This window comes from Mustela nigripes, chromosome 1, assembly GCF_022355385.1.
Source record: "Mustela nigripes isolate SB6536 chromosome 1, MUSNIG.SB6536, whole genome shotgun sequence".
In the NCBI taxonomy this organism is placed as follows: domain Eukaryota; kingdom Metazoa; phylum Chordata; class Mammalia; order Carnivora; family Mustelidae; genus Mustela; species Mustela nigripes.
The window spans coordinates 253,133,085-253,157,866 of NC_081557.1; the positions used below are offsets into that span (position 1 = coordinate 253,133,085).

General features: G+C 34.7%; 1 pseudogene; it reads right to left on the reverse strand.

Annotated features, from left to right (window-relative positions):
- Positions 1-22,442: 22,442 nt before the first annotated feature.
- Positions 22,443-23,442, reverse strand: LOC132015740 (glyceraldehyde-3-phosphate dehydrogenase-like; annotated as a pseudogene).
- Between the last annotated feature and the right edge of the window lie 1,340 nt (positions 23,443-24,782).

The window sequence follows — 24,782 nt, forward strand, 5'->3', positions numbered from 1 at the left end:
TGTAAAATTCCATCTTAAGTACCCAGAACTTAGATAGATTTGATGAAAGTAACTAAATCTAAGATGAATTACACTTTATTTCCCATTTTATACATTTTCTTGAATGTTCTTCAAGGCTATAGTCCCCCTTGTCTTATTGTCTTTAAAAGTTGTGTCTAAAGGCTTCTCCTTTAAGATGGCATTCAGTCACATCAAACTTGGAACTCCTATAACTTAGTTTTTCTCATTAAAATTGATCTTATAGGGGCACCTGGGTGGCTCAGTGGGTTAAGCCACTGCCTTCGGCTCAGGTCATGATCTCAGGGTCCTGGGATCAAGTCCCGCATTGGGCTCTCTGCTCAGCAGGGAGCCTGCTTCCTCCTCTCTCTCTCTCTGCCTGCCTCTCTGCCTACTTGTGATCTCTCTCTGTCAAATAAATAAATAAAATCTTTAAAAAAAATAAATAAAATTGCTCTTATTGTTCTGTCTCTGGTGCTAACATTGTTCTATTTTCCTCTGCTTGAAATACTTCCGTCAGCACTTAGCAAACAGAACCTGTTGTTGTTGTTTTCTGCCAGTGTTTTCCTTGTTACTATGATCATCATATTTTATTCCTCTTTCTTGTATTTCTTCTTGTATTTCTTTTTTGCATTTCTTCAGGTCTATTCTCCTGGTATCCTGACTCCTTTTTGCTTTGGTTCTTGGTGTGCTCTTTTCAGTTCTATGCCATCATTATGATTTAGACATTTCTTTTTTTTTTTAATTAATTAATTAATTTTTTAAATTTATTAATTTTCAGCATAACAGTATTCATTATTTTTGCATCACACCCAGTGCTCCATGCAATCTGTGCCCTCTCTAATACCCACCACCTGGTACCCCAACCCCCCAACCCCCCGCCACTTCAAACCCCTCAGATTGTTTTTCAGAGTCCATAGTCTCTCATGATTCACCTCCCCTTCCAATTTACCCCAACTTCCTTCCCTCTAACAATTTAGGCCTTTCTTATCTCATACTGTCATGACAATTTTCCAGGACCTAATCTGTCCATTGCTCACATTTTCTTCTTTCACTGTAACCTGCATGGAACAAAATAAATGTATTGAAAAATTTTTTCTCCACCTTTCCAAATAGATGGCATCTTCTTAAATATAGGAATTATGCCTTGTATTATGTACTCTCAGTAATTGCATTCTTATTTGACTTATGATATGCCGCCATGAAGTAGCAAAGTAGTAATGCAGCGCAAACTACTGATCTTGAGAGAAACTGAGTTACTTGGAAAGGTTCATGATGTTTCCTTGTTTCCTTGGAGAGCACTCCTTAGATGAAAACACATGTCAATTTTTTCCCCCACCAAAGTTAGTCTAGTAAGTCTTTTCTTTATCCTGCATACTCACAAGAATGCATGCTCACCGAAAGAAATTCACTTCGAGGAATCTAGCCAGAAGGAAAACGAGAGAAATATTCTATAGCAATTGCCAACATTAGCAAAGAAAAGAATGATGACTACTTGTGATTAACAATGAAAGATTCAATGCAAAACATATGTCAGAGAAACCAGGGATACACAACAGGATCAAACGTAGAGAAAATGAAGACAAATCAGAGTTCCTAGCACACTCTTCATTCAACTAGTTTAGATCTATCCCCTGTTTCTGGATATGCAGGAAACAGAACTGATTATTAAAGTATATTTAATTCTTATGATTCATTTTATCTATTTATATGGTGAACTTAACATGTTTCAAGAACTATGTTTATTTTTATTTTATCTTTTTACAAAGATTTTTTTAAAAGATTTTATTTATTTATTTGACAGAGATCACAAGTAGTCAGAGAGGCAGGCAGAGAGAGGGGTGCAGGGGAAATAGGCTCCTTGCTGAGCAGAGAGCCCCATGTGGGGCTCGATCCCAGGACCCTGGGATCATGACCTGAGCCGAAGGCAGAGGCTTTAACCCATTGAGCCACCCAGGCGCCCCTTTATAAAGACTTTTTATTTATTTGATAGAAAGAGAGAGAGAGAGAGAGAGAGCAAGAAAGAGCACAAGTGGGGAAGAAAGGGAAAAACAGGCTCCCGCTGAGAGCAGGGAGCCTGACTTGGGTTTGATTCCAATATCCTGGGATCATGACCCAAGTTGAAGGCAAGACGTTTAACCAACTGAGCCACCCAGGCCCCCCACCCACCAAGAACTATGTTTAAACTCCTTCTCTTTTAGTGGATATTTTTATTGTCTTTATACATTCCTAGATTAAGATCCTTAATAGCAGATAGATATCTGGAAAAATATTGCCTGATGTTTAGAGTGAAGGCTTTGATGTCTTGATGAGAAGATGGAACATACACTAATGGGAAACAAGCAATAATGAGTTCTTGGGAGATTTCTGGTCAAGATAACTCTGTGAATACTTCAAGCTGCCCCTTTTCTTCCAACCATAACAAAACTAAAATTTAGAAATACATATTGTTTTTCCACAAATTTTTACTAAACCCATGAGTATGCTGGTGTAAAGGACTCTAAGTAAGCAAAGGCATCATATATCAACTCCTATGGGGCAACTTATTGAATGGCAAAACTGCTCTATAGGACAAGATCCAGTCACTCCACACGAAAATGAGAGCTGGAATAAGACTCCTTATTTGTGCAAGAAAAGAGACTTAAAAAGTTATAGCCATATCTAGGAGCTATGTTTTGTTTTTTGTTTTTGTTTTCATTTTTTTTTTATAAAGCTGCTTGAAAGAAGGAAGAAAATGAACAAGTTATCCCTATACCTTGTCTACCCATTAACTCAATAACTAGATCTAGAATGGCCATGAGTCATTACAGTTTGAGAGTTGGTATAATTCCTGATTCCAGAATGGGGTCTGGGAATCCAAATCGGGGCAAATGTAAAACCACTGGGTGAAGATGGGAGAAGAGGTAAGTACGGGGGTATGGGGGAGGGGGTGGTTTCCCACGTGAGATTTGTGCAGATATTCCAAGTATGTAAGGAAAGCTAATGCTAAAAAAAAAAAAAAAAAAAAAAAATCAAAAAACTGATCAGCAAAATCAACAGCAGTGAAAAATAAAAGCGATTAAATAAAGTGCACACATTAGGGCAATTTCAACATGACTTCATGTTGAAGATACTAAAAGAGAAAATGGAAAGGCATAACACACCTAAAATCATAAATTATGAAACAAAGACAGACATTATACAAGAACTGATGGATATTAAAATCAAATTATAGTTTGTGGGTATTAAAATGCAGCAACTTATATAAAAATAAAACTCCCTACAGCACCATAATCTTCAGACTGAGCACAAAGATATATTGAGCAGGAAGGTATACCAAGTAATTCACCTGGAATGCAGCATAGACTGATAAAGAAATTAAAAGTTAGAAGAGAAATTGAAAGTTATAGAGAATATACTTATGACTCAACCATAACTAATATGAGAGCACAGTGAAGAAAAAGCTTATCTAAAGTGAAAATGCCTAAAAATATTTTTGAATTGAGAATTACCTTAGCTTTCAGATTGAAAGTACACACAGACTTCTAGACAGGATAAATGCAGTTAATCCTAGACCACATAGTAATGCTGTAGAACATAGTAAAGAGAAAAAAAAAATCTTTAAAACTATCAGAGAGAGAGAAGAAAAATTGACTACATAGGAATGATAGTCTGAAAACAAAGTTCTCTTCAACAAAAAAATAGATGCCAATGCGTTACTATAGTCAAAGAACTGAGAGAAAACATATACAGACATAGATTCAGGCACACATGATCATTTTTGGATATGTCAACTGTTAGACTTTATATTTGATTTGGTTTCCCTCAAAAGAAAGCATAAACAAAGAAAACAACATTTTAAGAAAAATTAATCCTTACATATATAGGGTAGTCCTGACCTATATCCCTATGGCTTTTGGGGCACCATCCCATCAAACAGAGGTAGATTCCTTTGACTGGTGAATATGGAAAAAAAAAAGAAAAAAAGAACTGTTTATTTTTGCCCATTGACTCTGGATTCTCTCCCCTTCTATGTGCTATAAGTTTTAAAGATTTATTTATTTGAGAAAGAGAGAGAGAGGGAGTAATATATTATTGAGAAAATACAATTCTAAAAATCCAATTATCCAGCTGTTTAAATCTGATCCTATTTATAGTTTAGAAATTTCTAAGACCTTAAATGGCGCATTTAGAACCAGTATTATAACTTATTTTCTGTAATTAAAAAAATTAATGGAGTAATCTATTTAAATTATAGTCACATAGGGAAATCAGTCATTAGGTTCCAGTTATTTATTGCTTTATAACAAAACCACTCCAAACTTAGTGGCTTAAAATAACAATTTATTTTGCTCATAATTTAAGGCATAGGAATTTGAAAGATGAGCAGTTGGATGATTTGTATCAGAATGTGGTGTCTGTCAGGGCTAATAAAGCTGAAAGTTCTACTTTCAAGATAGCTTTTTACTTAACCTACCAGATTTCTTGGAGCTACTTCGCCTTGATCCCTCTCCTCTCAAGTCATTTCATTCTCCAGGGCCTCTCCAAGTCTCGGGTTTCTTACAGCTTTGTTAAAGCCAGTTAGCACATTAAGCTTCCTGCCTGGGTGTCTTCTGTGGGTCAGTCAGTTCATTAAAAACAGTATCTATTTTCCATGTTATTACAGACACTAGTTTCACTCAGCTTTGCACAAGTACATAGTACAATCAATTTTGTCTAGTCTAAATATGGTTTTCTCACTGTCTTTCCAATCTTCCATTTCAGGGTTCTTTTCACTGTCTTGTAATGGCAGGATCCTATTTCTAGTTAGCAAGCTCCACAAGGGTCAATTAATAACAAACCACACTGGACTATAATTGTGTAAAAATTATTTCATTTTGCCCAAATTTTTATGGCAGAGATTCTGGAATAGTTTATTTAAGTGGCTTATTTTTTATCTATGTGGTGTTGGCTGAGATGGTTGGGGATGGAAGTTTTACTTTCAAGATGGCTTTTTTTAACTATTATCTTTATTTTTTTAATTTTATTAACATATAATGTATTATTTGCTTCAGGGGCACAGGTCTGTGAATCATCAGTTTTACACAATTCACAGCACTCACCATAGCATGTACCCTCCCCAATGTCCATCACTCAAGATGTTTTTCTATACTCAAATGTCTGGGACCTTGATGATACTGATTTCTCCATTTCTCTGTCTCTGCACCACCTCTTCTTGCTCTACGTGATAGTTCACCTTCCCTGAGCCTGAACCTGAAATTTTTCCCAGCGTTGTCATGCCAGGGTAACTGCATTTCATAAAACCAAATGGCTTCCTAATGACAAGCTGTAGATTTCAGGCTAGTTACTGTTGACCTATGGAATTGGTACAACACCTCTGTTGTATTCTATTGGTCAATGCAGTTACCAGTTCTACCAGGTTGATAGGGGTTGGGAGATAGACCACCTTTTAATGAGAGAGCTATAACATTACATTACAAATAAGCATGTCTGTTAGGAGATAATGTGATCTTTCTTGGAAAATACAGTCTGTCACAATTATCATATAAACTCAAACATGAAAATAATGAAACATTCAGGGAGGTAATTTTCTTAGTCTATTAGGGCTACTTTCTTTTTTTTTTTTTTTTTAAGATTTTATTTATTTATTTGACAGACAGAGATCACAAGTAGGCAGAGAGGCAGGCAGAGAGAGAGGGGGAAGCAGGCTCCCTGCTGAGCAGAGAGCTCCATCCCAGGATCCTGAGATCATGACCTGAGTTGAAGGCAGAGGCTTAACCCACTGAGCCACCCAGGCTTATTAGGGCTACTTAACAAAATACTACACATGGGGTGGCTTATAAACAACAGAAATTTGCTTCTCACAGTTTTGGAGCCTGGAAGTCCGAGGTTGGGGTGCCAGCATGATTTAATTCTGGTGAGGCAGAAGCAGGCTCCATACTAAGCAGGGATTCAGATGTGGAACTTGATCCCAGCACCCTGAGGTCATGACCTGAACGGGTGGCAGATGTTTAACAAACTGAGCCACCCAGGCACCCCACAAAGCTCTATTATTTTTCTTTGAATTGTATGATTCAGTTAAATTTAAAAAGAATTAGAGATGAAGCAATATGGAGAGTTTAAAAGCAAAATTGATAATCCATTTCATATCATTATTAAGATAATTCTGTGGATGAGATTTTACATTATTATTGGAATAACAATTCATTAAGTTTACCCAACTTAAAAGGATAGCAACAGCTTTAATAGTTAGAAGATGCTCTTTATGGAATAAATGTTTATCAACATTAAGATGTGGCATTAATGGCAGATACAAGATTTCTTTTCTTGGAGTTAAGTTTTCTACATTTGACCTTTTTCTTTCAATTTTATAATACATGAATATTATTTCAGCACTGTGGTTTGGTTTTACTTTACCATTGATCATAGCCATAATAGATCATAATATTATGAAGTCACAGCAGCCAATTAATGCTACAGGCTACTTTCTAATGTGCCCTTTAACACTTTTTCTTAATTTTCAGTGTTTTATCAATGCAGTTATTTAATTATCATTCCACTTACGATTTATTCATTTTATTTATTATATGCCATTATTGGAAAAAATCCACCTTATGAAATATTAGAGTAAGAAAACAAGCACCAAAAATCCTCTAAAATATCAATTGAAATAGTTCTAATAAAATGGATAAAAACAAGATATATTCGATTTAATTTTCTAGGCACTGCTGTGTTCCAGGTAACTCACCAAGGGAATGTGGTGATTTAATTGTCTGGATGGCACAGCAAGGGATCCTCTGAAGTTACAATGAAGTTGGCTCTGTAGTATCCTGCTTCTGTTTCAGAAAAATACACACTTTCTTTGGATACTCAGCATGATGTTCAGTAAGCATAGATGTGAGAGTCTAACAAAGAAGAAATGCTGTTATTTTTTATTCACTACTCTCCTGGGGTCCCTTGACACTTGGAGTTAACATACTTCCTTAGAAATATTTAACTGTTAATGGTTCTTTCTAGGTAAAACCAAATCAGACAATGTACATGTCGAGAAAAACATCATTAAAAGCTTGAATTTTTACCAATTTCAATCCTTTTTTGTTGTTGTTGTTTAATAACTAAGCAAAGAATTTATGAGTAATTCAAATGTTTCTTGAAAATATTTTAGAATTTATCTCCCCAAATCTGTATGCTCAATTCTTACATTTCCATATGCATATTATTCACATTATCAAAATTTCTTTAGTAAATCAAATGTTCTCAATTGCAACTTAATGGTTTGCTTTGATAATACTTTTTCACTCTTTATTTATAAACACTTTGAAAAGATTCTGAGATCAAGCAGAAAGAGAAACACTTACTTAACCCCATGATCTGCAAAAGATGAGAAGAAATCAGTGTTATATGGGTATGAGCATAAGAGAACATTTTTTTGGTCCTCCCATGGGTATTCTGTACATATATATATATATATACTTGAGGGGGAGTCTGTGATCAGATATAAAATTTTAATTTTCACTCTCATTACTGAAAAGAAAATATATTTTTATGTTGGCTGCTGCGCTAGTTTTTTCTTGTGATATACCAAATTATCACAAATTTAGTGGATTAGAAAATACACTAATTATCATGGATCAGAAGTCCAGGCAAAGTTTAGCTGTGTTAAAGAGAAACCATAGCTGGATAGTAGTTAAAGCAGTAAAAACAGATTCTACTCAGGACTATTGAATAAGGGAGAAGATAATTCAGTGTAGAACTTTACTCAATTCCAAATGCAGCTTGAAAAAGTGCAGATTTATACCAAGAAGCAGGTGGAGGTAAGTGGATGGAAAATTACTAAGAGGAACATCAAGAGTAAGGAGAAATTCTGGCTAAAACAACTTGACAGGCTTCTTACTGTAGGCAGGCTAGGGTGGTCAGATAATAAGTGTCAGAGGATAAAAAATTTGGTCAGATAATTGATGATGATCAGATATCTAGAGTAAGGAATCTTGCTGGGGTGCCTGGGTGGCTCAGTTGGTTAAGCATCTGACTCTTAATTTTGGTTCAGGTCATGATCTCAGGGTTGTAAGATTAAGTCCCACATCAGGCTCAGTACTGGGCATAAAGCCTGCTTAATATTCTCTCTCTCTCCCTGTCCCTCTGCTTCTGCAAACCCTGCCACCCCCCACACACTCCCTCTCTTAAAAAAAGAAGAAGAAGAAGAAGAAGAAGAAGAAGAAGGAGGAGGAGGAGGAGGAGGAGGAGGAGGAGGAGGAGGAGGAGGAGGAGGAGGAGGAGGAGAAGAAGAAGAAGGAGAAGAAGAAGAAGAAAAATGGGGCACTCGGGTGGCTCAGTGGGTTAAAGCCTCTGCCTTCTGCTTGGGTCATGATCTCAGGATCCTGGGATCAAGCCCTGAATCGGGCTCTCTGCTCCACGGGGAGCCTGCTTTCTCCCCTCTCTCTGCCTGCCTCTCTGCCTACTTGTGATCTCTGTCAAATAAATAAAATCTTTAAAAAAAAAAAAAAAAGTGAGGAATCTTGCCAAACTAACTTAGTAGGATTTTTGCTGAAATTAAGCTGTGCAAAAATGGACATGGAAATCTAATGGTCAAGACCTAGATGAGATGAGGTTTGAGAAGAGTCTGACTAAAGTTTGGTCAAGGAGGGCATCTTGTCAGCAGGATCCTCTACTTATACTCTTATTTTGAGGCTGGAATAAAAATTTTAGCTGGACTGAATTTTCATCAGAGTTTCCATTAGGAAAAAAATCATTTCCAAGCTCCCTCAGATTACTAGTAGAATTTACTTCCTTGTGGCTATTGAACTCACAGTGGTTCCCTTGTTTGAGGCCAGGAAGAAAGGGAGTCTCGACTTCAAGGAAGATACTAGTCCCTCTTTTAAGGGCTTTAGCCTGATTAAGTCAGGACCAATCAGGATAATCTCTTTTTTGAGAAACTCATAATCAAGTGATTTGAGACCTTAATTATATCTGCAAAATTGCTTCATCTTTGCCATATATTCTGTTGGCTTGCAGCAAATCATGACGGCTATAATCCCACTCATGAGGAAGGGATTATACAAGGCCATGAGTCACTGGGAATTGGGAGTTACTGTAGGCTGTGTCCACCAGAGCTATTTTAAGACAAACTGTATCATAGGCAGAAGGAATCCTGACTGTGAATGTTCATAAGAGCCATTTTCTTCTATGGAAAACCCGTAAGTTTTATTACTATCAAAAATTGTAAGGATAAGGTAAGGAAATAGTCATGATAGGTGGTATCATACGTGTCCATCTTTGCTTATAACTGCACACTTAACAAATATGTACAGGTATAACTGAAGAATAAAAGGCATTGACTGTGCTTTCACCTGATTTTTTTTTTAGTAATAAGAATGTTAATGATAATACTTTCTACATCAGGACATGGATTACAAAATAACAGCATTGATCAAAATGACATTGATAAAAATCAAGAGATTTAGTTCCCACCACCCACGCATACTATACGTTTACTATATTCCTTGCTATACTCCGGTTGATCGCCTCTTTCTTCATCTGTGTCCCTTGTTTGGTGATTTCTGTATTTTTACTAACAATATTGCATCCACATAGAATGTTATATTATTCTTGTCATTTATCCAAACCCTACCTCTTCTTCAAGCCCAGCCTTTGAAGCAAGTTACCATAGGATACTATTTTTGGAGAACTTCCGGCCAATAGAAATGTCTCCCTTTTCCGAAATGTCATTATTCTCTTTTAGAGTATCATCTTAATTCTTACAACTTTAATTTCTTTTTTAAGTTTTATTTTTTATTTGTTAGAGAGAGAGGGAGATAAAGGAAAGAGAGAGCACTAACGGGAAGCAGCCAGTAGAGGGAGAAGACTGCAGAGGGAGAAGCAGGCTCCGGGCTGAACAAAGAGTCTGATATGGAACTTGATCTCAGGACCTTGAGATCATGACCTGAGCCAAAGGCAGGCACTTAACTAACTGAGCCATCCAGGTGCCCCCAACTTCACTTTTAATAGAGATGTTTGCATTTGCATTAGAGAATGTAACATGTTTCATAGCATTCCTAAGACATATTAAGCATTCAGTGACTTACAAATTTATAAATATATATAAATATACATATTATATATATTTCTGTATGTATTTACATATATTTATATACACATTTATGTTTATATAAATATATTTATATAATCTATAATTATAAATCATATATTATTTACAATATATATTATAATATAATATATTATGATACATGTTAATATCTTATATATTACATATCCTATGTTATATATGTTATACAATGTGTGCATATATAATATGATATATTATAACATATGATACATTATATACAATTATGATATATACATTGGATATGTATATCACATATATAATATATGATATATAGTATGATATATTACACATTATATGATATATACATTATTATATACAATTATGTGTGTATATATATACACAATGTAGGATTTATAATATATACTTAATATATATAATTTATATACTTATGTATATTTATATAAACATTTATAGATATATATTTAATATATAAATACACACTTTTTTCCTTTTATACCACTGAGCCTTTTTTTCCCCTATTTTATGGCATCTCTCACATTGTCTTATACAACTATAAATAAGAGATAAAAAATGCTTGCTTTGTGATGTACAATATTTTAAATTAGGTCATTTCATTAATATGTAAATATATTATAAAATAAGTTTTGTAATAGGGTGAACATAGACAAACTATATTACTAATGGTTCTTCAAAATAATAAAGGTATAATGTTACTTTGAATGTCAATCAAAAAAGTCCATAATATTTTCTCCCATTTCTGGCTCACATTAATTGATGATTGTGTTTTTATAGTCTATAATAACATTCAAATTTAATTATTTTTTAAAGATTTAACTTGGGCTTTTTTGAATTATTTTATTTAAGGTACCTTGTCCTATTGTTTTCCTAACAGTATGTGTGTATGAAGAGTGTGATGGCTCCAATGTATGTGTCTTCTTATTAGGTTTTGCTCAATATTTGTATGTTAATTTTTGACTTTTATTAAAATGTTCCTTTATACTTTTAATGGGAGAATTGCCTTTTGATATTTTAGGCTGTTATAATCTGGTACTTTCTTCAGCATCATCTGGATATTGGCTTTCTTTCAAAGGCCAAAATTCAGTAGGTAAAAATAAATAGATATGGCAATCCTCTGTGTATGTGTGTGTGTGTGTGTGTGTGTGTGTGTGTGTGTGTGTGTGTAAAATCTATGTTGACCTTTCTCACTTTCATATCAGCCGATAGCACTTCCAGGCACAGCTATCCATACAGGCACATTCCAAGTGGCAAAGTTTACTTTTCTTATCTTCCTTTAGACCTTTCCCAAGCCATATGATGTTAACCTCAATAGCACTTTAAAATCACTGCTTTTAGATGATTTCTCTCTGATATATTTTTTGACCATTTGACTTTTATATTACTCTACCCCAAAGCACAGATTTCAGATTTCTGTCTATAACCTGCCACCTAAGGGAATTTTCTGCTGTCGTTTCTGTGGTTGCTGTTCTTACCTATCACTCCAAAGGGAGGAGAGGGACAGATTTTTTTTTTTTTCCCTGCCTGCGTACCCAGTGTTTGTTTACTCTCGGTTTCAACTCTTTTTTTTTTTTTTCTAACACTAACATATATATAGATTTTTTTACCTAAACGTGCCATCGAATAAAAAATTATTTATCCCCCTTTAAATTCACTTTTCCTGGTTCACAATTTATTCCATTCCCCTTAACCTTTAACTGTTATTCATTATGTAATTCTCATATCTCCCAGTACTTTCTCATAATTTAACATACTTTTGCGGATCTCCATACATCATTCCAGTCTTTTTCTTCAGGGTTTGACTATCTTTGCCTCTTATTCTCAGTTTCCTCTTATTCTTGTATTTTCTTTTGCTCATATTAAATCTGGAACAGACAACCAACTGTCAAATAGCAAGATGTTGATTTTCTTCATCAGGCAACATCTGCCAACTTTCCTTATATCTAAAAACTGCTAGCAATTTTTTTTTTTTTGCGTATATGGCATTCATTTTGTATTCAAAATACAGTCTTTTCTAGGTGAATACCAGTCTGTTATAATCCTGTTGTAATCTACAAACCCTGAGATACCATATTTCTGTGGTACAGTAACACAATCATGCCAGGATAAGTGTTTTTTTTTCTCACAGAACCAGGGGTTTATTTTTAATAATACATTTTTAAATGCAAGTCTGGATTCAGACTACTAATATTTAAATGCAAGTCTGGATACAGAATACTAATAATTAAATCCACCCTGTAATAAATAAAATGAGGCATTGAGTATAAAGTAATTTCATGAAAAAACAATTCTTCGAAGAAAATAGTCACAGAAGTTGTACAGACTTGAAAGTAAATGCAGGATGATCATCAAATTTACATCCATCATAAGGAAAGTCCTTTGAAGGCATGAGAAAGTTATGTAATATAAATATTCATTCAATTAATTTATTTGCTGATTTAATAGAAATCCTCTGCTCTCATGGAGCTAATATTTCTCTACAGATGGTTAAAATAAACAAACCAAAAAAAAAAAAAACTGAGTACATAAATGTATAAAAGTGTAGTGAGCTAAATGGTCATAGGAAATATGGAGAAATTTAAAGAAAGGGAGGGGGTGTGAGGTTTCAACAATTAGAATGAGGCATATAGTACTTTACACTTTTAAATAGGTTGTTCACTGAGAGTGAGAAGTTTCAGCAAAGACCTAGAGCAAGTGTGAAGGAAGGCATGAGGATATCTTTGGATATCATTTCCTAGACAGAGGAATAAACAAGTGAAAAAGCCCTGAAGTGGGGTTAGGTGTTCAAAAAACTGCAAAGAGCCCAGTGTGTGGACGGCAGAATGAGCAAGGGAGAGTAAGTAGGTGATGAGCTCCAACAGATCAAGCTGGCCAGATAAGCGAAGTCCTTGTATGTTGTTACAAGTACTTTGGGCTTCACTCAAAGTGGCCCTTGAAGTCATTGCAGCTTTCAGTAGGGAAAAGACATCATTTAACTTTGTTTGTTTCAAAATTTTTGTTGTAGAAGACAATATACTATAGAAGACTATTCAAAACGGTAAGAAATACATGTAATTGCTGTATTGTACTGTGAACACCTATGTAAACAGAAATTTGCCCAATTCCCCAGAGCCTTTGACTGCTTTTTGAATTAAAATCTCCTTCTTGCACTTTGCATAATCGTTATCTTGACTTTTTCATGGTAATCATCTCCTTGCTTTATAGGTACACTAAATAGATGTGTGTCTCCAAGCATTATAATGAACTTGTTTTGAAATTTGTGCAAGTGGGAACTAAACACTCTTCATTGTTTTATGCCAATTTCTTTAACTCAACATTTTAAAGAAATTCTCCCATCTCATGCAGAAATACATATATGTAATTGGCTCATTGGCATTGCTCTATAAGTTAGAACTCATAATTAACTTTTCTAATTTTGATAGATATTTTTAAGTCTTCCAGTTTGGGAATATTATGAACAATGCTGCTATCCAGAATTATGCACATGTGTCTTGGATTATATAGCGTGTATTTTCACTAGCAAATACCTAGGAGTGGAATTGAGGGGCCACAGAAGATGTAGATTTATCTTTACAGTTAAGGACAAACTGCTACAAAGTGATTTTCAATTCATTCTCACATTTATTTGGCATGTCTCTTGCAAAATTTTCTTCCAATGTGCCTTGTCTTCTCAAGAAGAATTTTTATCATATATATCATATATATGATATATATACATATCAATATATCATATATACATATATACACATATCATATATATAGTACTTCTAATATCTTGTTTATGGTTTTTACATCTATGCTCATGAGATATACTGGTTTGTAGTTTTCTTTTTTCTTTTTTTTTTTTTTCTTTTCTTTTAATGTCTGTGACTGGTTTGGGTAACACGGTGACCCTGGCTTCATAGAATAAGTTAGAAAATATTCCCTTTATTTTTGTCCTCAGAAAGAGATGCAGAGATCTGGTGTAATTTCTTCCTTAAATGTTTGCTAAAATAGTCATCAGAAATCAATCTTCCTTAAATGTTTGCTAACATATTTATCAGAAAGCAATCAACTTCTGTTTTGGAAGTTTTAAAATAATTGATTTCATCCATTTAATAAGTATAGGTTTATTCAGTGTGTCTATTTCTTCTTGTGTGAGTTTTGACAAAATTGTGTATTTCCAAGAATTCTAAGTTAACAAATTTTGGGTATAGAGTTGTTCATACTTTTTAAAATTATTATTCTTTAAATATTTGTGATCTGTAGTTGTAGACCTGCTGTCATTTATGATTTTAATCATTTGTATCCTATCTCCTTTTTCTTAGTTTGGCTAGAGGCTTTCTGGTTTTGTTGATCTTTAAAAAAAGAATTGAAGGGTTTTTTGTTTTATTAATTTTTTTTCTATTAGATCCTTCCTTGGAATTTAATTGATTTCTGCTCCAATTTTTTTTCCCCCTTCTCTTTTCTTCTGCTTGCTTTGGATTTGTTGGGTTTGTCCTTGTTTTTTTTTTTTTTTTTTTTTTTTATGGGAACTTCTAGTATTGATTTTGAATCTTATTTATTATTTTTATTTTTTAGAGAGGGGGCGGGGCAGAGGGAGAAGGAGAGAGAAAGAGAGAGAATCTTAAGAAGGCTTCACACCCAGTGCTGAGCTGAAATCAAGAGTCCGACACTCAACCGACTGAACCACCCAGGCACCCTGATCTTTTGTTCCTAATAATGAATTCAGTCCCATAAATTTCAGTGCTGTTTTCATTGCATTGTATGAATTTTGATAAGCTGTATTTTCTTTTGTTAGTTCAAAATATTTTTAATTTCTATTGAGATTACTTCCTTGCTGTATTGTTTATTTATTTATTTACTTATTTTAAAGTTTTTAATTGATTTTTAAAATTTTAATTCTACTACAGCTTAACATACAGTGTTATATATGTTTCAGGAATGGAATAGAGTGGTTTAACACATCTATACACTACTCAGTGCTCATCATGATAAGTGCACCCTTAATCCCTATCACTTATTTCACCCATCTACCCACCCAGCTCCCCTCTGGTAACTATACCCTGTTCTCTATGGTTAAGAATACATTTCTTGCTTTTTTGCTCTTTTTTTCTTTCTCTTTGTTATGTTTTTTTGTTTTGTTTTGTTTTGTTTTTAAATTCCACATGTGAGTACTATCATATGGTATTTGTCTTTCTCTGACTGACTTATTTTACTGATTTCATTATACTTCCTAGCTTCAGGCATGTTTTTGAAAATGGCAAGATTTCATTCCTTTTTATGGCTGAATAATATTCTGTTGTATTACATACAACACATTTTCTTTATCTATTCCTCTACCGAAGGACATGGACTGTTAACATAATTTATTTATTTTATTTATTTTTTATTGCGTTATGTCATGTTTCCATAATTTAGCTATTGTAATAATACTGCTATGAACACAAGGGTGCAGGTTTGAATTAGTGTTTTTGTATTTTTTTGTATTTTTTGTATTTTGGGGGTAAATATCCAATAACATGATTGCTGGATCCTGGGGTAATTATATTTTTAAATTTTTAAAAAGATTTCATTTATTTATTTGAGAGAGACAGAGAGGGAGTGTGTGCAAGCACAAGTAGGGGAGGGATGGGGAGAGAGGGACAGAGCAAGAAGCAGATGCTGCACTGAGCAGGTTTCCATCCCAGGACCCTGGGATCATGACCTGAACCAAAGGCAGATGCTTACCTGACTGGGCCACCCAGGAACCTCTCTATTTTTTAACTTTTTGAGGAAACCTTATAATTTTTTTCTACAGTGGGTGCATGAGTTTCATTCCCACAAACTGTGTAAACCAGTTCCTTTTCGTCCACATCCTTCCCAGCACTTGTTTCTTGGTTTTAGCCACTCTGACAGGTGTGAGGTGATATCTCATTGTAGTTTAGATTTGCATTTCCCTCAGGATTAGTGATGTTAAGCATCTTTTCATGTGTTTGATGGCCATCTGTATGTCTCTTTTGGAGAAATGTCTGTTCATGCCTTCTGCCCATTTTTTAATTAGAGTTTTTGGTTTTGGGGAATAGTGAATTTTATAAGTTCTTTGTGTATGTTGGATATTAACCCTTTATTGGGTATGTCATGGGCAAATATCTTCTCCCACTCTGTAGGTTGCCTTTCAGTTTTGATGATTGTTTCCATTGCTGTGAAGAAGCTTTTGATTTTGATGTAGTCCCAATTGTTTATTTTTGCTTTTATTTCCCTTGCCTCAGGAGATATATCTAGAAAAATGTTGCTGCAACTTATGTCTAAGAGGTTACTGCCTGTGTTTCCTTCTGGGATTTTTATGGTTTCAGATCTCACATTTAGGTCTTTAATCTATTTTGTAATTTTGCATATGGTGCTTAAAAGGTGGTCCAGTACCATTCTTTTGCATGTAGCTATCAGTTTTCCTAACACCATTTGTTGAAGAGTCTCTCTTTTACTCATGGTATATTATTTCCTCCTTTTATCAAAAATTAACTGACCATATAATTGTGGATTTATTTTGGGATTTTCTATTCTGTTCTATTGATCTATGCGTCTATTTTTGTGCCAGTACCAAACTGTTTTGATTACTTCAGTTTTGTAATGTAACTTGGATTCTGGAATTGTGATACTTTGTTTTGTTTTTTTTTTTTTCAAGATTGCTTTGGCTATTTGAGGTCTTTTGTGGTTTCATAAAATTTTTAGGATTGTTTGTTCTAGTTCTATGAAAAATGCTGTTGGTATTTTGACAGGGAATGCATTAAGTACTTAGACTGCTTTGGGTAGTATGGACATTTTAATAATATTAATTCTTTCAACCCATGAGCATGAAATTTCTTTCAATTTTTTTGTGTCAACTTCAATTTCTTTTATCAATGTTTTATAATTCTCAGAACACATGTCTTTCACCTCTTTGGTTAAGTTGATTCCTAAACATTTTTTTTTTTTTGGTACAGTTTTAAATGGCATTGTTTTCTTAATTTCCCTTTCTGTTGATTCTTTATTAGTGTATGGAAATACTATAGATTCCCATACATTGATTTTATATCCTGTGACTTTATTGAATTCATTTATCAGTTCTAGTATTTTTTGGTGGAGCTTTTAAGTTTTTTTTTTAATATAGAATGGATGTATGATTTTTATTTTTAAAAATGATCTGAGATGTGTTTTAGGTTATTACTGATTTTTGTTTGCTAAATCTGTCCATTTCTGAGAGAAGGCTGTGGAACTCACTAACAATGACAGTGGATTCATCTATTTCTCCTTGAAGTTATATCAGTTTTTACCTTACATAGTTTGACTTTTTTTTAAACACATAAACCTTAAATATTCTTAAATCATCTTAAATATTCTTAAATCATCTTGGATTATTCACTTCTTTATTATTATGTAATTTCCTTGTTTATTACTGATAATTTATCTTGTGTTGAAGTCTGTTCTGTCTGAAGAGCTACTCCTACTCTGACTAGTGTTAGTATAGTGTATTTTTTGTCCATCCATTTACTTTTGATCAAGATGGTCCATGTATTTAAAGTGAGTTTTTTGGAGACAAACTACACTTTAATTTTTTTTTTCTATCCACTTTGACAAATTCTGTTGTTTAATAATCGTTGTGTTTAGATTGTTGACATGCAAAGTGATTATTGATATAATCAATATAAAAAAAGCAACATCCATTGCTCTTTTCTATTTGTTTTTGTTGTTTTTCTGTATTCCATGTTTTTGTCATGGTTTTAACTGAGCATTTTATGTAATTCCATTTTCTTACTTTCTTAGCATATCAATTATACTTCCTTTTTTATTTTTTTAAATTGTCCTAGAATTTGCTGTATACCTGTACAACTAATTCAAGTCCACTTTCAAATAACACTGTACCAATTTACAGGTAGTGTAATTTATAATGAAATAATCCTAATTCCTCCCTCTTATCTCTCATACCATTGCTGTTACTCATCTTACTTTTATATATGCATACATAACCAAATATACATACATAAGATATATGCATAAACATACATAGTCAACTACATCATTAATATTGCTTTGAACAAACTCTTATCTGTTAGCTCAATAAATTATAAGAAAAATAAAACTTTTTATTTTATCTTTGCTTATTCCCTTTTTGATTTTCTTCCTTATTGTACATAGATCCCAGTTTCTGATCTATATTATTCTCTTCTAACTTACTGAAAATGAATTCCTTCAATTTTTGTCTGAGAATCTCTCTCTCTCTTTTTTTTTTCCTGGAGACATAAATTGAATGGCCATTTAATTTATCATTCAAATCAGGATTTTTAAAAAATTAATATATAATGTATTATTAGCCCTAGGGGTACAAGTCTGTGAATCGCCAGGTTTACACACTTCACAGCACTCACCATAGCACATACCCTCCCCAATGTCCATAACCCAACCACTCTCTCGCTACCACCCCACCCCCACCCCAGCAATCCTCAGTTTATTTTGTGAGATTAAAAGTCTCTTATGCTTTGTCTCTCTCCCGATGCCATCTTGTTTCATTTATTCTTTTCCTACCCCCAAACCCCACACGTTACAACTCTCCTTGAGAATCTCTCTGTTTTTTCTTCTCCTTTACTTTTGAAGGATAACTTCTCAGGTAGAATTTCTAGATTGGTGGGCATTCACTTTTTGTTTTGTTTTCTTCTCAACACTTTAGGTATTTCATTCCATTCTCTTCTTGTATGCATGATTTCTGACACATCAGATGAATTCTTATCTATATTCCTCCATAAATAATACTGGTTTTTTTTTTTTTTTTTTACCACCTTTGGCTTCTTTCAGAACTTTTTTCTTTATCTTTGATTTTCTGTAGTTTGAAGTTGATGTGCTTAAATATAGTTTTGTTTGTTTGTTTTTTGCTTTTTTTGTTTTGTTTTGTTTTGGTGAGGGAGCATTCTTCCTACTTAGTCATCTCTGGGCTTCCTGAATCTGTGGTTTGGTGTCTGACATTAATTTGGGAGAAATGTTCATTAATTATTATTTCAAATATTTCTTTTGTTCCTTCTCCTTCTGGTATTTCCATTTTTTGTAGTTGTTATCCCACAGTTTTTGAATTTTTCAGCATTTCTTTTCTTTTTTTTTTTCTTTTTGGTTTCACAGTTATTACTGATATGTCCTTTACCTCATAGATTCTTTCCTTCATTGTGTCCAGACTAATAAGCCCATCAAAGGCCTTATTTTATTTCTGTTACAGTTTTTGTTTGTTTTTTTGTTTTTGTTTTTTAATTTCTAGCACTTCTTTTAGTTGGTTCTTTCTAGGATTTTCATCTTTCCGCTTACATTGCCCATCTGCTCTTGTATGTTATCTACTTTATCCTTTAGAGCACTTATGATTTTAATCATAGTTTTTAGTTGTTTTAAATTCTTGGTCTGATAATTCCAACATCTCTGATTATGTTACTTGCTCTATGCCTTTAATGTGTAGCAGGGTTTTTGTTGTTGTTGTTTTGTTTTGTTTGTTTGTTTCTGCTTTTTGTTATGTGTTGTGATTTTTTTTCTTGATAGCTGGACATGATGTCCAGGGCGAAAGTAACTGTTATAAATAGATCTTTAGTAATACAGTGGTGAGGAGTGGGGGGAAAGAATCATTCCAATGATTAAGTCTCAGTCTTTGGATAGTGAATTTTACAAGAGTTCCTCAGATTTTTCTTCCCACTTAGGAGGGGAAGGAAGGCTAGAAGGGGCTGAAGTTGGATATTCCCATTCCTCCATGTGGAAGGTTAGGGCCAGCTGGAGTTGAATAATTCCCCACTCCCAGTCAGTTAGGTTCTGATAATATCTCTCTCGATGTTAGGCTTTGATTAACTAGTTTCATGTGAGGGCGGGCCTTGTTAAGAACAGAGTGTTCTGGGGCACCTGGGTGGCTCAGTGGGTTAAGCCTCTGCCTTCGGCTCGGGTCATGGTCTCGAGGTCCTGGGATTGAGCCCCGCATCAGGCTATCTGCTCAGTGGAGAGCCTGCTTCCCTTCCTCTCTCTGTCTGCCTCTCTGTCTACTTGTGATCTATGTCTGTCAAATGAATAAATAAAATCTTTAAAAAAAAAAAAAAGAACAGAGTGTTCTGGTATATTTTAAAATGGTTCCTCTTTCCCTTTTCTTGTTGGAAGCAAGAGGGAATTTCTCTCTAATATTTACGATAAGAACCTCATCAAGCTGCTGAGGTAAAAATTAGGAAATGTGCCACCCACATTCCTCCTATAACTGGGTCCTCCTGGAGTTTTTAACTCTCAGAATTATCTGTACCAAGGCTTCAGCAGTTAGTGAATTACAGTTCAAGTTTTCCTACCTAGGTACTGTTCCCAAAGGCAGTTTCTACTCACAAGTCCTTACTCTGATAAGTCTTGGTTCCCTGTATTCATCTGTGTGCCACTGCAATGCTGGTTGTAACAGTTTGCCCTGTGTCCTCCACTTTCTTACAGAGTCAAGAAAACTTTTTGATATTTAATTCTGTTTAGCATTTACTTGTTAGGACAGTCTAGTGACTTCTAAGCTCCTTCCATGCATAATTGGAAACCAGTCTTTTTTCTTCTCCTCCTCCTCTTCCCATAAATGAAGTGGCTGTATTCTTTTACAGTTCTATAGGTCATACATATGATATTGGTCTTATTAGGCAAATTCAAAGTGTTGCAGGACTGCATTCCTTTCTGGGGTATCTAGAGGAGACTCTGTTTTCTGGTTTATTTAGCTTGATGGCAGAATTCATTTTTCTTTTGATTATAGGACTGAGAGTTGTTCTTAGCTTCTAGGTGCTACCTGCAATCCTTGGTTCCATCTATAAAGATGTATCTCTAGCTCTTTATAGATCTATAAAAAGGTAGCAATCTATAGATAAAAGGTAGAAATATTGGGTTGAGTCTATCTCAGACTAACTTCTCATATCCTTCTTTTATGGTCACATTTACCTCGTGTTTTTGTCTTTCTTTCTTCCTTTTTTCCTTTTTGTATGAGTCATTGATTAGATTTGGCCCACCCAGAGAATTCAGGATAACCTCCTTATTTTGGGGGGCAACCCAGATAATCCAGGATAATTTTCCTGTTTTAAGGTGCTTAAACTTAATCACAACTACGAAATACCTTTTACCATATAAAATAACATATTCGCCATCCCTGGGAGTTAAAGCATGGAAATCTTTAGGGGAACATTGTTCTGCCTACTGCATTGACTAAATTACTATAACATTATAGTAAGTCTGGAAATCTGGTAGAGTTAGTTCTTCTATTTTTTATTCTTAGAATGACCTTTCCTATTCTTAAATCTTAGAATAAGCTTGTTTAGTTCCACAAAAAAATTATGCTGGTCTTTTGATTGGGATTATATTGAATCTATAGATCAATTTTAGAATTGATATTTTACACTTTGAGACATAATCATAAGCATAGTTTTTTTCTTCACAATTATTTGTCTCTTCCAGTTTTTGTTTGTTTTAGAGTTTCTTTAATCACTCTGAACAAAGTTTCTACTTGTCCTTAAGGATTATGTTTTGCTTGACTTAGTCCTAAGGATTTCATGTGTTTTTTATTTTATCGTACAAGATATTTTTCAATAAATGAGTTTTAACTCTGTTTTCATACTGCAGATCTGTAAACTGTCATTAAAAATTACCATCATTCCAGTTGAGGGGCACCTGGGTGGCTCAGTGGGTTAAAGCCTCTGCCTTCAACTCTGGTCATGATCTCAGGGTCCTGGGATCAAGCCCTGTGTCAGGCTCTCTGCTCAGCAGGGAGGCCGCTTCCCTCTCTCTCTGCCTCCCTTTCTGCCTACTTGTGATCTCTGTTTGCCAAATAAGTAAATAAACTATTTTTAAAAAATTACCATCATTCCAGTTGAAAAACTCTGTTTCATGTACAGCTTTACCTAAAATAAGGTAGGTAATGGCTTTCTTTAGCACTAGGTTAGTGGCTCTATGTCATTCCTTGCATGAGTATTTATCTAAATTATGGCTCTAGGTTCCTGAAATCAGGAATATAGTATCTTCAAAGTGATTTCAGTGACCAGTTTATGAACCAAGATTATCACTCAACGACTGAACTTTAGTAAATAAGTTAGAGTGTCAATGATGAAAAATGTGACATCATCATCACTATCAGTACCTTGCTGTAGGTAATGATGTAATCATGTAATCCATTTAAAATTCTATTTATTTTTTTTAGGATGGATGCAGTATACTTTATTGATGGTATGAAATAAGAGAGGGCTCCCTGAGTCCTGCCCCTTCTTCAGGGGGTCTGAGATGGAAACTGCTTTGAGGTTGGGAGATTTTCAGTGTGTTAGGGGATGAGTTGGGGTAAGGACTCCCTAGCAGCTGAGGGTCTCTCTGTTTCTCTTCCTCTTGCTCTTGCTGGGGCTGGTGGTCCAGGAAGCTCTTATTCCTTGGAGGCCATTTGGACCATAAGGTCTACCACCCAGTTGTTATAGATAAATTCATTGTCAAACTGGCAAATGATCTTGACAAAGTAGTCATCAAGAGCAGTGCTAGCCCCAGCATAGAAGATATAAGAGTGGGGGTCACTGTTAAAGTCACAAGAGACAACCTGGTCCTCAGTATAGCCTAACATGCCCTTGAGGAGGTCCTCCAATGCCTGCTTCACCACTTTCTTGATGTCATCATATTTGGCAGCTTTCTCTAGGCAGCAGGTCAGATGCATGACTGAGACATTGGGGAAAGGGGCACAGAAGGCCATGCCAGTAAACTTACCATTCAGCTCAGGGATCATCTTTCCTATAGCCCTGCTGGTGCCAATAGGAGCAGAATAGATGTTCTGTGTGGCCCCTTAGCCATCACAGCACAGCTTTCCAGAGGGCTCATTCATGGTCTTCTGGCTGGTAATGATGGCATGGACTGTGGTCATGAGACCTGTCCACAATTCCAAACTTGTCATGGATGACCTTGGCTGGAGGGTCCATTCAGGTCATGGTGCAGGAAGCATTGTTGACAATATTGAGGGTGTTATCATATTCTCATGGTTTCACACTCATCATAGACATGGGGGCATCAGCAGAAGGGACAGAGAAGATGACCACCTGGTCCCACCCTTCTAGTGAGCCATAGACTTCTCCATGTTGATGAAGACCCCTGTGGATTCCACATCGTATTCAGTACCAGTACCGGGCCATTTGATCTGACTGGATCTTGCTCCTGGAGGATGCAGAGGGTTTTCCACTGATGACAGATTTCACTTTTTCAGTCTTCATTGTGTGGTTGAATTTGCCATGGATGGAATCATACTAGAATTTGTGGACCATGTAATGCAGGTCAATGAAGGAATCACTGATGGCAACAATGCCTACTTCACCAGAGTTAAAAGCAGTTCTGGTGCCTAAGAGCCTAGTACAGCCAAATTTGTTTACTCCGACTTTCATCATTATGTCTTGAGGATGTGGCTGGCACTGCACCAGAAGATGCAGCTGTCTGTTACACAGGGAGGAGCAGAAAGCCCCATTTTAAGTTTTAATTAATACTCCAGTCTCTAATTATTACATTTCTGTCTAAAATAATTAAAATTCTTTTAAACAATGACACTTCAAATGCTTTCAAAATTTTCATTGCAAATATAGTAAAATCTATTTTCTTAAATTTGTCATTTAAGATGAAGAAAATTTATGGCTTTAAACAATTCTCTCACTTTTCTTTTACCAACTTTTTCTTACCTACAGTGTCTCATGACGCTAAAGTTCCATTCAAAACAATCTCCCGTGAAATCCTCTAATAATCTGAACAACTTCATGCCTGTATGCCTTTTTTATGTTGTTTACTCTAGCTAGAAACACTTTATGTCATTCAGCAAAAGGACAAAGATTCTTCAATGTCTTATCAAGTGCAACCTGTACAGTCAATATTAGGCAATTCTGTTTTGTACTCCCTATAAACCTAAATTTGTTTTAATTTGTTAAAACTGTAAACTTTTTGAGGATCAGGATTGTTTCTTACTCAACTTTTAATTCTCTGGGAACAACAGATGCACCTTTTGTGTAGTAGACATTCACTGTTTTTTTGTTTTGTTTTGTTTTTAAATCAAGCTTTTGTGTGTAAGATATATTAATTTGTAAACTTGTTTATATTTAGCTGAACTCAAGAAATTAAAATGTCTAAATGGTTATTTTAGATTTCAATGACCGTAGTTATCATATATAAACTAGACAGATCAACTTTTTTGTTATTCTCAATAAAACAATCTGTGCCTTGTATTCTCATGTCTTTGAACTTGAATTCTGTCAGATTTCAGAGAATAAAGAGATTCAGCTCTGTCAGTTCTGGGACCTCTATGAAACATTTGTGTCTCTAAAAAATGTCTGTGGTTTAGCTAAAGCTAATCTTTTTCCAGGCCTAAAAAGTACACTAAACCAGTGTGAAAGGGTCAGTGATAAGAAATGTAACCATCCTAAATGCAATATTTGAGGAAGAGTCCTAAACAGAGATTCCCCAACAATTTTAAGTGTTCCCTGCATTATGTAAATGCAAAGCACATCCCAGAGTGGTGTCCTTTCAAAGTGAGGAGGATGCATATCTGAGATATATCACTATGCTAAAAAGAAATAAAATAAATTCCATGGAATCCAAGGAGACTACAGGTCTTACACCCTACAGATGAGTTGGAAAAGCAGAGAAATATGAATTTCTACATTTGAATATCTAAAGCCTTTTATAACATTGTATCTTATTCTCAAACACCCAGTTCTTGTCTTGAAAATACTTCTAATATTCT